The sequence below is a fragment of the Lissotriton helveticus genome, unplaced genomic scaffold (assembly GCF_964261635.1).
Source record: "Lissotriton helveticus unplaced genomic scaffold, aLisHel1.1 SCAFFOLD_392, whole genome shotgun sequence".
In the NCBI taxonomy this organism is placed as follows: Eukaryota; Metazoa; Chordata; class Amphibia; order Caudata; family Salamandridae; genus Lissotriton; species Lissotriton helveticus.
The window spans coordinates 828,659-841,245 of NW_027611977.1; positions in this window are offsets into that span (position 1 = coordinate 828,659).

A 12,587-nucleotide genomic window follows, 5' to 3' on the forward strand; every position below is an offset into this window, starting at 1 on the left:
CTAGGGCTCATTTCCAGCCTCCAGGTACATGTCTGACTCCTATTTGTGACATTTTGATGTGTTTGGTGTCAAATTCATTTTTTTCCATTATAGCTCCTAGATATCAAAGTCACATCAGATTTCTAGTTCTGGACCCAAAAAGACCATAGTATACCTCAGATGACATACCAAGAGTGTCTAAGACCCATTTCTGGCCTCCAGGGGTGACTTTTTGAAGTTTTTGGGTTTAAGGGGGCAAAGTTACTTTTTCCACCCAGCCCAATGTTCTCAAAATCGGGTACGATATCAGGTGTTTCCCTTGGCTGGTAGCGGAAAAAAAACTTTATATAATATCAAAGTTATATATATCACATGAAAGCATCAGAGCTGACCTTTCTAACAAGTGTATTCATATCTTGCGCACTCAAACAGTGTCTCTGATATCCATTCTCCACTATTTGGAAAATTAGCAAATCTTGTCAAAAAAAACTTTTGGACGATTTTTGCTAATTTTCAGTATCAACCCACCTGACTGTTTTGGGGTCCCTGTGGCCACCAGGACCCTATATTATATCTCAGGTGATATAGCAAGAGTGTCTAGGGCTCATTTCCAGCCTCCAGGTACATGTCTGAGTCCTATTTCAGACATTTTGAGGTGTTTGGTGTCAAATTCATTTTTTCCATTATAGGCCCTAGATATCAGTCACATCACATTTCTAGTTCTGGACCCAAGAACACCATAGTATACCTCAGATGACATACCAAGAGTGTCTAAGACCCATTTCTGGCCTCCAGGGGTGACTTTTTGAAGTTTTTGGGTTTAAGGGGGCAAAGTCACTTTTTCCACCCGAGGTTGTGGAACTCGGAGCTGTGTAAAAGTTTAGCTTGAGTGCCCTCCCCATGGAGGTCAAAAATGTTATTGCATCAAAATCATTTAAAAACTATATAGGTGTAATTGTAGTGCCCTGAATGCTATATGGCTGCATTTGCACCGTTCTAGGTATTTACAAAATGAATTTCTAACACTTTTGAAGTCTCCATGAAGTGAAAAATGACTAAGTCCAAAAACTTCACTGGTGCATCAAAGTGGTCAAAAAAGGTCAACATTGGGTTAAAATTAACAAAACATAGTGCTGCAGTGGTCCAATAGCAGGCTAAAGACATAATGAATGACACAGAATGAACAGTTTTACTAAACACTTTGAAAATTCGATTTTCAATTTCAGGGGGACAAGGTCATGGAAGTCATGGAACTCCGAGCTGAGTAAAAGTTCAGCTTAAGGGCCCTCCCCATGGAGGTCAAAAATGTTATTACATCAAAATCTTTTAAAAACTATATAGGTGTAATTGCAGTGTCCTGAATGCTATGTAACTGCATTTGCACTGTTCTGTGTGCCTCCAAAATGAATTTCTAACACTTTTGAAGTCCCCATGAAGTGAAAAATGACGAAGTACAAAGACATCATTGGTGCATGAAAGTGTTTAAAAACGATCACAAATGCATAAAAATGAAAAAAACAAAGTGCTACACTGGCCCAATAGCGAGCTAAACACACAATGAATGACCCAGAATAAATATATTTACAAATTACTTGGAAAATGCTTTTTTAAATTTCAGGGGGACGAGGTCACAGAAGTCATGGAACTCCGAGCGGGGTAAAAGTTCAAACTTTCCACCCCTCATGGAGGTCAAAATTTTTAATTCATCAAAATCATTTAAAAACTATATAGGTGTGATTGGAGTGTCCTGATTGCTATATAGGTGCATTTGCACTGTCCTGTGTGCCTCCAAAGTGACTTTCTAACACTTTTGAAATCTCCATGAAGCAAAAAGTGACTAAGTCCAAAGACCATTTGGAGCATCAAAGTGTTCAAAAACGGTCAAAAATGCATAAAAACGAAAAAAAACAAGTGCTACAGTGGCCCAATAGCATGCTAAACACACAATGAATGACACAGAATGAATAGTTGTACACATTACTTTGAAAATGCAATTTTAAATTTCAGGGGGACAAGGTCACGAAAGTCATGGAACTCCGAGCGGGGTAAAAGTTCAACCTTTCCCCCCTTATGGAGGTCAAAATTTTAATACATCAAAATCATTTAAAAACTATATAGGTGTGATGGCAGTGTCTTGGATACATCCCACATGAATTTTAAACACATTAGGAGCATCTCTGATCAAAATAACCATAAAAATCCCAAAGCTGCATCAGTGCTTCAAAGTGCTCCAAAACGGTCAAAAATGGATGAAAATGAAAAATATTCTCCATATCTGAGTTTTTATAACATTCCTTAGATAATGTATATCTTGAATTAGTTTTAAATCCTTTTATTAAAAAGTTTCTTTTCTATGCTGCACTGGTGCAACGCCTCAAGTCTGAGAAGCTGCACCAGTGCAGCCGAAGCAGCACTGGTGCAGCCGAAGCAGCACTGGTGCAACAAGAGTCAAGCTGGTAGCCTGACCTTTGACCAATCCGAGAAAAAAAAGGTGTTTTTTTCCCTGGGCCCCTCCCCCAAACGAAAACACATTGACCTGAAGCCTAAGTGTATTCTGAGTCATAAAAAGTTTATTAGATGAAAAAATATTGTACGGGCACTTTTTTGCACAAAAAGTCACGTTTTGGCACTTTTTTGAGAGAAATAAAATAGTTCGCAGATTTTTTTTAAATCGACCGAATAAAAAAAAAAATGCTCTTGTTGGATGGCTTTGGACATAAGGCCGCATAAACAAAAGGAATTTTTCAAATATCTGTTTTTCTCACTTTTATATTGCTGTTTGAAATTTCTGACTTGACTTTTTGCATCATTGGTGATGCATGTGTTTAACATTGAGCTTGGGAAAATTGAAAAAAAATAGACTTTGGGGATTGTTTACTAGGGCAAGTGATACATCAAATTAAGACTCATATTAAACTGAACCTCAAGCTGAAAAAAAAAACAAAATAGCATTTACGATCACTTTTTTATAAGCGACTTTAACAATTGTTTTTTTAGCTATATTAAAAAACAAGGTAACGCCGTAAATTTTAGAAAAGAGATTTTTTCAAAGTAAAACATAGGTGTGACCTGCCTTCACATTAGGCTTCATAAACAAAAGAAAAAACATCTCTATGTGTTATATTCACTTTTTAATAACACATTTTCGTTTTAGGCACAAGCAAAAAGCAGCATTGGTGATGCATGTGTTTTTCAATGGGGTTTTTTAAAGTCTACCAAAATACGGTTTACCAATACATTTTCATTATTTTCTCTTTGGTATCTCATTATGCACATGTTAATAAACAGGTTCATGCATTATTAGCTAAATAGCATAAAAACACACTGAATTATTAACAATAATCTTTGAGATTTGGGTGACCAGATGGCCGGAAATCGAAAATCACCTCGTATGGATTCAACTTCCATTACGTGCACTTTCTATGTGGGCCACATGCATAAGAATTGGTACAATAATGCATACGAATCTTAGCTAGAATCTGCAATTGAAATTAAGTCTTTAACTTATATGCTTCAAGAATTATAGGGCACATTCTGCTATGTATAATATCCTATCCATTTCAATGGGACGACCAGATGGCCGCAAATTGAAAATCGCGTCGTATGGATTCATATTGCGTTGTATGTACCTTACGTGTAAGCCACATGCATTTAAAATGACACAATGTAGTAGGGTATGCTATAGAATGTGTTGCAGTTGGAAATCAAGCTCTATCTAGTATGGATCATGACTGATGACACAATATACGTGACTCATTTTGCAAAAAATTGAGGCAAATTTTATAAAACATGCGTTTAATCACTCAATGATTCTCACCACTTCTAAGCATGGCACAGGCATGACAATGACCACAGGGCAGTGGCATGATGGTAACTGTATGCTGCACTCAGAATTATGGATCCAGATTGTATGGTTTTAGAATTATGGGCCACAACGTAAGGCATATTTTTTCACACATGTGACGTTATTGAAAAACATCATACATTCAACTTCACATTATGTAGCCAAAAGCATAAAGTGTTCTTCAACACACATGAAAGTGAAAAATAAAAACTTTTCCTGAAGATTACACTTGATTTGTACCTTGTCCCTATAAGCCACAAATATGAGAGTTACCACTATAAAGTGTAGATGTCTTAGCTACATACTGTGATTGAAATTAGGTCAGTACCTCATATGGTTCAAGATTTATAGTGCACCACATACTATGTAATATATCCTATCCATTTCAATGGGTGACCAGATGGCCGCAAATTAAAAATCGCCTCGTATGGATTCAAATTGCTTTGTATGCACCTTGTGTGTGAGCCACATGCATATAAAATGGCACACTGTAGTAGGCTATGTTATAGAATGTGTTGCAGTTGGAAATCAAGCTCTATCTAATATGGATCTTGACTGATGACATAACATACGTGACACATTTTGCAAAAGCTGGAGGAATTTTTTTAAAAATATGTGTTTAATCGCTGAAAGATTCACACCACTTTGAAGCTTTCCACATGCATGAAAATGAACACAGGACAGTGGCATCATGTTAGCTTAATGCTGCACTTCCAATTATGGATCCAGATTGTATGGTTTTAGAAGTATGGGACAAAATGTAAGGCATACTTTTTCGTACATGCGACGGTATTGAAAAACGTCATACATTCAACCTCAAATTTTGACAACTTTACAATACGCCACACACATAATAATTCACATGGGTAAGATGCACATCACTAGGAACAAAGTGCTGTTTAAATTATGTCTCTATAATGTACAGACTATGAATTATAGCCAAAACTGAAACTTTTTTGGCATACTTTGCACTGAAAGTGGTTTTCCCCAGTGTGCATTCTGTCAAATTCTGAGAGATAAGATTTATGGCTGTATCTTTTTTGTCACAAGTAACTTTTTTCCCCAACTTCGGTTATTTTGCCTCGATTGAGGTGGGTTTGAACACTGAATTTGCTCTCACAGTCCGTGTTTTATAAGGTGTATTCCTAGAGTTAATATCTCTACATTTAGTTTTCTCTTGCTTATATGCCACGGTAAGAGTGAACCTGATTTTAGAGTCGGGCTTGTTTAGATAATGCTCAGCATTTATCTCTAAAATAAATTGTGTGTAATCTTCTTAACACTTGAATTGAGCAAAATATGTCTGGAAGCAGCCCTGTAACACCTGTTGAAATTGTTCCAGCAGATAATAGTCTTTAGGTAATAGCCTCTCCGGCAGCAAATTATTTTGTGACTGAAGTTTTTCTCTAATCTATTTGTATAGGTTCTTAGCAATGCAGTAATAAGGTGTTGGTTTGATATTTAATGATTAAACTGATAAGTACCTTTTTGCACTGACGTAAAGGCAGTAACTGAGGGCGTTAGAACGTGCACAGTACTATTGTGGATCACCAGTCGCAGAACATCAGTTCCTTTTACCCTTTCTATGTTTGGTGTAAGGTTAAGGTTTGTAGTTCTGAAGACGAGGATTTATTTACATTACCTATGGAGCAACGGTGCTCATCTAATTCATTTTTATATTTAACAGTTTTACATATCACTCCTGCACAGCAGATAATGTTGAGGCGATTTACATAGAATTACAGAACAATACACAATAAAAAGGAAACAATCTGAGATGGTCATGAACACAATAAAGTGGTGAATGTTTAAGGTTGTCCCAAGAGTGAGCAGTGTGGGTCTTGGTGTTCTATCCAGAGGCAGATAGTCTCAAACCCCTGAGTAACTGGTTAAAAATGGTTGTTGAACAAAGGTGATTTTCCAATCTTTAGCTTGTTAACATGTCAGCTTCAGAGTCTTCTTTCAGCGACTTTTCTTTGATGGTATGCAGAAGATACCTTTTGTTATAACTTTCTTTTATGCAGTGTGTGCTTCCTCTCTGGAATTACATGATGCTTTAGATGAACCTTATTCTGTCATGCTGAGGCAATTTGTCTTTCTGATAATATTTCAGATGAGGATGCTGAAGTGGTCTTTCTACTTTATTTCTGATGCCTTGTGCACAGATATGCCTTTGTTCTGGGTTAATGAAATGCAAAATTAGAGACTTCACTTACAGGTATTTTACTTTCCCCGCCACACCTAGATTTTTGGAAATTGTTTAAACGGAGAATGCTGGATGTCCTTCAGTTTTTCAAAATAATCCTTCTTATGGCACTGACATTCGGTTGCCTGGTGCTAAATCTTGCTTTCTTCGTCCGTAATTTCAATCACCTATAGTATTAAAATTAATTAGTTAATACATGTACATCTCCAAAAATATAATTTACAAGCCAAATCAATGCAGAATTTTGAAAATGTTGAGCTGTTCTTCAGACAGAGCAGAGCGTAGAATTGTAGCCTGAGAGTACTTGGATCTAGGAGTGAGGATTTGTAGAATTTTCAACATTTTATTAAGCTCACAAAGGATACATGTACCCTATGGAGTTGCAATATAGAATCCCAAAGGCAGATATGAAAGTCATATGGACTGGCACCAAACAGATATTAAAAAAATATATACTATTAATTAATTTGTAATGCAGATTTCTGGGAAGGGAATGACTCCTCCACGGACAACAGGCGTTCTCCCCTGCCCTGAGTTACCACCTACTTGTATCTGGTTTCCTGACTTTTGAGTTTTGGCCTCTGCCGCAAGCAAATCTATTGTGTGCTGCGAGGACTATGCCTAAACATATCCCTCAACTATGGTCCAGAGTGTGAATCAAGGGAATGAAATTAAGGCGGACTTTCATGTGTTCATTTTATTCCACCTGATCATTAGTTGTTAGGTTTTTCTGCACCTGGATTTACTGGGTGCAGAAAACCAGGACACAATCTTTTTCCAGACAGAAAACTTAGACTGAAAAGACGCATAAGACTCTGGGTGCAGCAGAAGCAGCCAAGACTTATGCTGTTTTTTTTCACTAACTGGGGGAAACACACAATTCTTCCCTCTGTTGGTGTTCACAGTTGTTGTCGGCCTGTGATTCGGTGTTGAGTGCAGAGCGTATCGATTAGAGCTGAGGGGCCGAGCCGAGGAGGAGTTGACGAGCAAGCGGATGGGAGCCCAGGACGACTGCCAGGGTTTGTTTTGTGACCAGTTCCCGCTTCACCCGTGTCCTGTTATACGGGCGCTTTAAGTTCTACGGATCTGCTATGGAGGCAGGAACGGCCGCTGCCAGCACCGCGGTGCTAAGGAGCTGCTGGTGCTGCTCGTGCGGCGGCTGCTGCAGGGCACTGAGGCGCACAGAGGAGCCTTGGCCTGCCACCTGATTTATGTCAAAAATGTGTTACATTTTTTTTTCCACAGTCCACAGCCAAAAATTACATCATCACTTGGTCCCACACAGGGGATTAGAAAGCCTCAACAGAATTATAACAGGTGGACAAAGTGCATTGATCAATATAAATCAGCTCCTCCTCTTATTAGATAAGCCAAATGAAAGATACAGATTCTAAGTGCCCCGGAGCTTAGAGAGAGAGATAAAAAAGGAAAAAAAGAAGATCATGCAACTTTGCTAAGCCAGCAGATAGGTCTAATGAAAACTCAACGGCCTTCTGTAACAGTAATTTCTCCAGGTTGCTCCACCGAGGTGTTGTATGCGGAATAGCCAAAAAGCGTGGACAAACCCATCCTAATATGGGATAAGTAATTATGAATCTAACAAGGAACAAAGAAAAAAAACTAATAAAAAACCACTTTCCGGCGTGGCTACCGGCCGAGAAAGATGGCTGCGTTCTAGCAGAGCTCCGTGACTGCAGGGCACTTTCCCCGACAATCCGCACAATAATCCTGACTTCAGCAGGCGCTGCTACAGCTGTATAAAAAACGGGAGATCTTGCGGTTCCCGGTGAAGCAATCCGCTACTCCAGACTCCTAAAACTCAAGCGGCTACGAGACAGTGCAACCGGGGCCTAACAGCACTACGGAAGCCGGGGACTAAAGTTTCACGGCGGCCCGGCATACAGATGACCAGACAAGAACTGCTCCTGGACACAGAATAAAGGCGGCGAAAACCAAAACGGAAGCGGCTGCGCGCACAGGACATCCTCGGACTACAAGGTACTGGCGACTGCTGGAGGAGGCAGCGAGGGGGCTCTGAGTGAAAACCTGACGTTACCGGGCAGGGACTGTGGACTGGGGACGCCGCAGTACGGCGGCACAAAATGGCAGCTTAATCCTGGAACCACCGGCCTCTCTGATACTGCCGCTGAGCACACCAGCCCGCTCACCTGCCCCACACGCAGCACTAGCTGCAAATCAGTGACACCAGCAGGCATTTTAAGGGGCATACCCTAGATAGCACTGTGCGAAGACATCCGGCGTTGTCTCACAAGCTTAGCGGGGGCTATAGGGAGCAGTTCCACGGCTGAAAGACAGGAGCTAGAGGTACCACAGGCCGCTGGTTCTACACAGCGGACCAGCACAGCGCAACGCAGGCCCACACGCATTACCGAAGTCACCAAGGAACACACTGTACAACACATCGAGGAACAGTTGGCAAACGGGGCTCTTCTCCTGTTCTCGCGAATTTTTGGGTGCGTGTCCACTGCGATCAAGGACCATGACGGGCAGGGGGCCCAAGGTGCAACAGCCTCCGCGCTTGGAAAAATATGCCTATGTAAAAGAACCCCAGAATGGTCACCCGAAAGCAAAGCGCCACGCACATCATCCCAGACGACCAACCCGTATGGTGACGCCGAACAGCTCACCCTGAAAGACGTCATTGCGGCATTGCACACAAAGCAAACTTCAATGGGCACATTCTCCACCGATATCTCCCTGATAAGGGCGGACTTCTTCAAGTTGTCAGACCATTTGATTGAGGTGGAAAAAGCTACATCGGGGCTAACTGACGACACGGCGGCCTTGAAACACAAAGTACAGAAACTGGAAGATGACAATCTGCTATTAAAGGCGATACTTGACGAACAGGAAGGCCACTCACGGCGCAACAACATACGCCTTTTGGGTGTACCGGAAACAACAGGGGGCCCTGCGTTGGACCTATTCGTAGAAGATTTGATCCAAACCAAGCTGCAACCGAAGGGCCTGTCAAATTATTTCTCAGTAGAACGTGCCCACCGGGTGCCAGGGGGGAAACCGAAACCAGGGGCACCACCGCGTCCAATCTTAGCGAGGATCTTCAACTTTCGCGACCGCGATGCCATCCTGCAGACAGCTCGAATGGCTCCACCAGTCAAAATTGACAACGCAGAGGTCACCTTCTATCCAGACTACACGACAGCGGTGGCACAATGACGACGAAATTTCACGGAAGTGAAAAGGGAACTCCGTTCTAGAGAACTCAAATACTCAATGCTCTTCCCAGCGAAGCTGCGTGTTGAAGCGGAGGGAAAAACCAGTTTTTTTGAATCGCCTAAAGATGCGCAAGACTGGTTGGAGGGCTGGCGGCAGACAGGCAAACCCAGGAACCGGGATGAAAGACATAACCGATAAGGCGAATCGCCAGGACACCAGGGCCACGCCCATTGAAACAGGCCACGCCCCCTTTGACTACAAAAGCGCGCCCTCCTCGCCTGCGCTTGTTGTAAGTAGAGCTCTTGAGGCGGAAAGCCGAGAGCAGGACTTTTTTAAAGATTACTTTTAAAAATTGTTATTGTGATACTGTGTTTTTAAAAAACAACTACAGTCTACCTCTTGGCTCCCCACGTGACTCCCTCCCCGCGCATCCGAGTCAGGCGCTGCAGCGGGTCGCAGGCGAATCGCCGGGACACCAGGGCCACGCCCATTGAAACAGGCCACGCCTCTTTGACTACAAAAGCGCGCCCTCCTCGCCTGCGCTTGTTGTAAGTAGAGCTCTTGAGGAGGAAAGCCGCGAGCAGGACTTTTTTAAAGATTACTTTTAAAAATTGTTATTGTGATACTGTGTTTTTAAAAAACAACTACAGTCTACCTCTTGGCTCCCCACGTGACTCCCTCCCCGCGCAGCCGAGTCAGGCGCTGCAGCGGGTCGCAGGCGAATCGCCGGGACACCAGGGCCACGCCCATTGAAACAGGCCACACCCCCCTTATCCCGTCATATAAGGATGTGCTGGTTTCGGAGGCGCAGCGGACGGGCGCAGCGGGCGCGCCGGCGGTGCTCCGAAGGCGCGCCAAAGGCAAGCCCGTCTGCGCCCGTCCGCGACCAGACGGGACCAGGGGCCACAAACCCTGGTTCCCCCACTCCTCAGCGCAGAATATACAGCTCGGCAGCCATACACAGTATAGGAAGCACAGCTGTTATCCAGTGCACCCATATCTATGCACCTACACAGCTCCCCCCCCGCTGTCCGGACTGCAAACACTCCTTTCGCAACACCTCCCCGTCGGCCTCGGCACAGAAATATTGCATGTATGCGTTAAATTGCCGATCACTGCCAAAGCAGAGCACACAAATTGCCATGCTGCTCAAGGAGCACAAGCCAGACGCGATTTTCTGGACAGAGACTTGGCTCACTGCTCAATCTGAGCCAGACATAGTCTCAGCCTTACCCGCTGGCTACCATATCTTTAGATTGGACAGACCTGAAGGGAGAGGCGGAGGTCTGGCTAATGTACTAAAGGTCTAGTACCGTTGCCGTACTACAGCAGAGGCTATCCCTGAGTGCGAGAGTGTAGAATTCTGTATACAGTTCAACGCTAATAGTTCATTCTCCGGCACTTTGATTTACCGCCCCCCTGAGCCAGCAAAATTGTTCCACAGGTCTCTCCCAGAGATTATAGCGAAAAGAATTCTATCTTCTGCCAATCATACGGTTTTAGGGGACCTCAATCTCCATTTTAATTCCCCTTCAGACCACATTGCCAAGGAGCTAATAGATGACCTTGGAGCCCTTCAACTGTCCCAGCTGGTCACAGCCCCGACCCATGAAAAGGGCAATCAACTCGACCCAATTTTTAGCAATTGCATTGATCTGTCGGTCGACCAAATGGTCGGACCATTTTTTGATCCCGTTCACCTGGGTCACTTACAAAGCCCCCCAGTTACCCCCCCAAGTCACAACTAGGAGGAACTGGACAAAACTCCCCTTGGAATCCTGGATGCACAACCTGGACTCCACCCGTCCGCCACCCTGCCCAGACCCCAATGTGGCAAACGGAAATTATGTAGGTTGGATCACGAACTCGCTAGATACGATCCTCCCTCTTCGCAGATCCTCCTCTAAGAGAATGCAGAAATCAGCTCCCTGGTTCTCTGACTATCTAAGAGAGCTAAAACGCCTTTGCAGGCAACGAGAGAGAGCCTGGCGTTTAGACTTTCTCCCGGAAAAAAAGGCATCCTACAAAGAGGCGATCAAAGCCTACAGAGAAGGGGTCAGGACGGCCCAGGCAACCTACTACTCTGACAAAATCCTGGAAGCTAAATCAAAGCCCAAGGAAATTTTCCAGATAATAAAACAATGCACGAGTGTCATTACTGCCCCCCCTCCGATCAAAACTCAGGACCAATGCAACGAGCTTGCGGAATTTTTCCACAATAAAGTTCTGAAAATCTACTCCACCTTCCCAACAGTAGCCACAACCCTGGATGCGACTGATCTACCCCCCCTAGAATCCCGCTTTCCCCAGACCAGCCAACCCTTGAGCACTTCCCTCCTATGGACCTTGACACCCTTGGCAAAGTGGCACGCCAAGTTAAGTCGGTCTCACCTCGCGACCCAGCTCCACCAGAAGTCCTGATGCAGGCATGCGAAGCCACCCTGCCTGTAATCCTGGAGCTTCTAAACGCGTCTATATCCGCATGCTCAGTCCCCACAGCTTGGAAGCAAGCCATGGTGCGGGCGCTGTTGAAAAAACCCAACCTGGACCCTGATGATCACTCCAGCTACCGCCCCATCTCACTCCTCCCTTGGGCTAGCAAGGTGCTGGAGAAGTATATAAATGCCCAGCTGGTCCAGTTCCTAGAGAACCACTCCCTATTACATACGTCCCAGACAGGCTTCAGACCGAAGCATGGCACTGAAACCGCCTTATTAGCGGTCACCGAAGAATCTCGAAGGGTACTAGATCAGGGAGGATCAGTGGCAGTGATCCTCCTTGATCTAAGTGCTGCCTTCGATACGGTCAGCTATGCCACCTTGGTGAACCGTCTCTATGACATCGGAGTCTCAGGTGACGCATTAAGGTGGTTCGACTCCTTCCTGTCCGATAGATCTTTTCAGATCTTCGACGGTGACACAGTGTCATCCAGCAAACCTCTTAGCTGCGGAGTACCGCAGGGCTCTTCCCCGAGCCCTGTGCTATTTAATGTATACATGAGACCACTGGCTGGGGTCGTCGAACCGTACGGCATTAAAATCGTGTCGTACGCCGACGACACTCAGCTAGTGGTTTCATTGGCCCAAGAGAACAACAGGCAATCCCCTGTAGGTCTGCTGAAATGCTTAGAGGACGTCAAGGAGTGGATGACCAACTCCTCCCTCAAGTTGAACGGAGAAAAAACAGAGCTCATGCTTTTAGGCCCAGCCTCGACAGTGCCTTTCACTTCCTTGTGGCCTCGCGGTTTGGGCCTGCCCCCCACCCCCAAGGAAAGTGTCAAGAGCCTAGGAGTGTGGCTGGACAAAAAGCTCTCCTTCTCCACCCAGGCCACCAAGCTGTCCGCCACATGCTTTGGCCTAC